A 5090-nucleotide genomic window follows, 5' to 3' on the forward strand; every position below is an offset into this window, starting at 1 on the left:
ATGGCTATGCCAGAAAAGATAATATTCATTCTGCCTTGTTCTCTAGGATGGGTTGCTTTGGTGGGGAAGGGTGAGGGGCCCCAGCTGCAATATCATGAGAACACTGAAGTGGCCCAGGGAGGATCTACTTGGAGGAAAGCAGAGGCCTCCCGCTCACTGCCAGCACAGACAAGGGAGTGACCAAGCTTTCAAAACTGATCTTTCAGCCCTAGCGAAGCCTTGGGATGACTGCAGTCCCAGCTTGCAGCTTGGCTACTACTGTAAGAGTGACGCCAAGTGGAACCTGCCTAGCCAAGCTGCTCCTGAATTCCTGTTCCACAGAAGCTGGGAGTAGTAATAAATGTTTATTGTTTTAAGTTACTAGATTTTGGGGCAACTTGTTTTGTAGCAGTAGATAACTAATGAGAGCATACAAATTAGGATTAGTTTTGGCTGCGTGAGACAGACCGCCCCCATCTCCCCTTCCTGCAAAGAAAGAAGATAGATGTTTATTTCTCTCTCATTTAAGAAATCTAGAGTCACAATTTTTGACTGGTATGGTGCTCCAAAGGTGTCAGAGATGCAAGCTATTTCTCTCTTATTGTTCTCAATATATGGCTCTCATTTCATGGTCCAAAATGGCTGCTCAAACCCCAGCCATCACATCCTAATTCCATCCAATAGGAAGGAAGAAATGAGGAAGAACACAACACCTCCATTATGGGAATTTCCCAGAAGTCACATTTGACACCTCTGTTTATGTACCACTGGTCAGAACATGGGCATATGGGCAAATCTAGCTACCAGGAAGGCTGGCAAATAGAGTCTTTATTCTGAGCAGCCATATGTCCAGCTAAGTCAGAAATTTAAGGAAAAAGAGAAATAAATATTGGGGAAGCAGGATTTGCTGCAAGTTGCTAGCTTAGTTGAATCTGAATGATAATTAGGAGTTTGCCAAGAAGATGGGTGTTACTATAGGTAGTTATATTGTAAATGCACATACTATGTTACAGAAGATGGTATATTATAAATGGCTGCAAACTCTTTGCTATTTACTGCATTGAATTGTAGAGTCTATTTCTCCTCCCCATGAAACTGGGCTGGTCGTATGACTTGTGTTGGCTGACAGAATGTAATAGAAGTGACACTGTATTACTTCCAAGGCTGGCTTAAGAGATGTACAGCTTTTGCTTTCTACTTTTGAGACACATCTTTGTGGCACCATGTAGGAAGTCTGTCTTCCCTAATACTAATCCTGCTGTGAGAAGGTCCAAGCTGGCCACGTGGACAGAGCAAGATCATGTAGAGGAGTAATGGGTGACCACACATGGGAGTGAAGTCTTCTTTGACCTCCCAGCCCAGCCAAGACACCAGCTGAATGTGACCTAGTGAGTGACCACAGGGAATGCCACATGGAGAAGAAGAACCGGCCAGCTGAACCCTGCCCAAATTCCTGACCACCCAAATTATGAGTGAATATATTGGCTGTTGTAGTATACCTCTAAGTTTTGGTGTAGTTGTTCACAGCAACAGATAGCCAAAACTAAAAAGAGAAAGCTATTCTAGGGAGAGGGAACAGCACTTTAAAAACTATAGTGGTGAGAGGCAATGTGGTATATGCAAGGAATTCTACACAGTTTGATCTACTGGAAAGTAAAATTTGTGGAGGAAAGTGGCAAGTAATAAGTCTGGAAGTAAGCAGGAAGCTGGACATGGAGGACCATCCTACAGAGGGTGGATTCAGGAGCCTTACCAACTAAGAGTTGTGTCGAAGGGGAGAGGGTTTATTAATGGAAAGACTGACCATAGCAAGATTCAAGATCCAGTGCAAGTACTCCTGAGTCATTTTTTTTCTCCTAACAGGTGGATCTGGGGCAACCTACACAGACAGCATTTATGGAGGGAGAGGGTTACTGTTACTTGTGTGAAATGATGGGTGAGTTTGAATCTTATATTGTGAGGAAGGACTTTGTGAGGGAGGGAGTTTATGTATGATGATATTATGTTTTCTACTCAACTTCTTTTAGATTAAAACAAATTCTCTCTCTAGCTGCTTCCTCCTTCTTGGTGGCAAGATCCTCAGAAACTAAGCAGCTGGCTTTATCTTGCTCCAGAAGGAGCTGGGAAAAGGAACTGAGGAGTAGGATGGATGTCAATGAAAGGACAAACTAAACAACCTAATTTGACTTATGTTCCCTAGGCTGGGTTCAGAGTCACATTCTCCCCTGTAAATGTCACATTTCACCTTCATTTTCATTGTGAGGAAATGGCCATATATTCAGGGATAATTTTGGATGTTTCCCTCGCAACTCAGGCCAAATGTCTCCTCCTCCTTGTAGCCAGAATAGATTGATTATTGCTGTATTATGAAACATTCAAAAAATTTTCCTGAAAGATACATTACACGATATCCGTAACGACACGTGTTTTATTTCCTTTCTTTTCTGTACCTCTTAGCAATGTGTTGGGCTGCAGAAAAAAGAAATTTTAAAGTGGCTTAACTGGGACATTCTCAAGCTGCAAGAGAGGTCTAGAGGTAGACAGACCTGGGCTTACCATCATTAAGGAGCCAGCCTTTTATTTCTGCTTCAGTTCTTAGTGTGCAGTTTTTATCTTCAGGACTCATTGCTGACTTTCCAGGCATCATATTAATATTCCAAAAGGAAAAAGGGTGCAGGCCAGTCAGATCCTTCCCTTTTGAAAAGCATCCCTGGAAGTCCCAACCTGGCACTGCCAGTTACATCTCTCCAGGCAGAGCTGAGTCTCTGAGCTGTCTCTCTACAGAGGAATCTGGAAAGATGAAGGTTTTCTTCTTCTTCCAAGTCGCTTTTTTTGTTTTTCTTTTTGAGAAGGGTCTGGCTGTGTCACCCAGGCTAGAGTGCAGTGGTGTGATCACAGCTAACTGCATCCTCGACCTCCTGGGCTCAAAAATGATCCTTCATCACGAGGTCAGGAGATCGAGACCATCCTGGCTAACATGGTGAAACCTCGTCTCTGCTAAAAATACAAAAAAATTAGCCAGGCATGGTGGCGGGTACCTGTAGTCCCAGCTACTCAGGAGGCTGAGGCAGGAGAATGGCATGAACACAGGAGGTAGAGCTTGCAATGAGCCGAGATCACGCCACTGCACTTCAGCCTGGGGGACAGAGTGAGACTCCATCTCAAAAAAAAAAAAAAAAAAAAGATTCACCCCCAGCCAGCTGCCCAAATAGGTGGGACGACCACAGGTGCGTGCCACCATGCTTGGTTAATTTTTTAAAACTTTTGTTACAGAAAGGGACTCTCTATGTTGCCCAGGATGGTCTCAAGCCCTTGGGCTTAAGTGATACTCCCACCTTGTCCTCCAAAAGTGCCGGAACTAAAGGCCTAAGCCACTATGTCCAGCCTTTTTCAGATTTATATAATAAAGAAAGGCAATGGGAAAGGGGACTACTATGGTTTGTACATTCCCTCCAAACTTCACATGTTGCCAATGTAATGTTAAGAGAGGGGCCTTTAAGAGGTGATTGGCCCATGAAGGTTCTGCTCTCATGAATGGGATTAAAGCCCTTGTAAAAACAGCTTCACGGAGCATTTGGTCTCTTGCCCTTTTACCTTCTGTCACGTAAGGAGATAGAGCTCCTCCCTGCTGGAGGACACAGTGTTCAAGGCACCATCTTAAGAGCAGAAACCAAACCCTCACCAGACTACGAACCTGCCACACCTTAATCTTGGACTTCCCAACCTCCAGAACTGGGGAAAATACTTTTTGTTCCTTATAAATTATCCAGTCTCAGGTATTTTGTTATAGCAGCACAAATGAGCTAACCTAGGAGCTGTGTGTGGCTTTTGGGTGGTCCATCTACAGAGGCCTTCACAGGACCCATCCTCTCTACACTTTCCCAGGTATCTGAAGGCATTTTTTTCAGGTCTGCCTTAGTAGTTGCAAAACCATTTGCTCTACAGTGGGATATAATTATAATATAGCTTACTTGAAAATACATAGCATAATATCTTGCACCCAGGATAATATAGTAAAACTTCCCTATCACATGATTAGCAGGGACCAAACAACCCAATTACAGAAAATGTGGGGTTATTCTGAGGGTAAAAACATAAATATTGGGGGCAAGTCCAGGCTGGGAGGTGTGTGTGTGTGTTTGAGACAGAGTCTTGCTCTGTCACCTAGGCTGGAGTGCAGTGGCACGATCTCAGGTTCAAGTGATTCTCCTGCCTCAGCCTCCAGAGTAGCTGGGATTACAGGTACCAACCACCAGGCATGGCCATTTTTTTGTGTGTCTTTTTAGTAGAGACAGGGTTTCATCATGTTGGTCAGGCTGGTCTCAAACTCCTGACCTCTCAAACTCCTAATCCACCCACCTCAGCTTCCCAAAGTTCTGGGATTATAGGCATGAGACACTGCGCCCAGCCATATGTGTCTTCTAATTATAATTTCTTAAACAGCTTTATTAAGGTATAATTTAAATACCACAAAATTCACTAAGTGTGCAATTCAATGATTTACAGAGCTGTGCAACCAGCACCACAATCCAATTGTTGAAGACTTCCATCAACCCCCTTAAATGTCTTACGTCCATTTGTATAAATGGAGACAAACGAACAAAAGCCCAGACTGGGAGTTTTTAGGGTCCAGTCCAATCACTTCTCGGTTTGGCTACAGTTTGGTGCCACCTGGTGGTGTCTGTCTGGCTTTCTGGGACGAGGCCAGGGTTCCCAGGAATCTCCCAGTTAGTAGGCAACCATTTAATCAACCTATTCTTGGGGAGACTAGACCAGCAAAATACCAGACTGAAAGACACCCATCCTCTATCTTTTGGTTTAGTGAAGGACCTGGCTACTGTTTCTCTGCCTGGTGTTATTCTACCTGCTAAGGAGAGGAGTCAATCACATACCCCAATTCACACATCCCAGTTTGCATTACTGAGGGCATTGCAACACACACAGACACATACCTATAGTTATTTTATTTTATTTTATTTTTTTGAGACGGAGTCTTGCTGTGTCTCCTGGGCTGGAGTGCAGTGGCCGGATCTCAGCTCACTGCAAGCTCTGCCTCCCGTGTTGACGCCATTCTCCTGCCTCAGCCTCCCGAGTAGCTGGGACTACAGGCG

This window comes from Piliocolobus tephrosceles, chromosome 15, assembly GCF_002776525.5.
Source record: "Piliocolobus tephrosceles isolate RC106 chromosome 15, ASM277652v3, whole genome shotgun sequence".
NCBI classification, from domain to species: Eukaryota; Metazoa; Chordata; class Mammalia; order Primates; family Cercopithecidae; genus Piliocolobus; species Piliocolobus tephrosceles.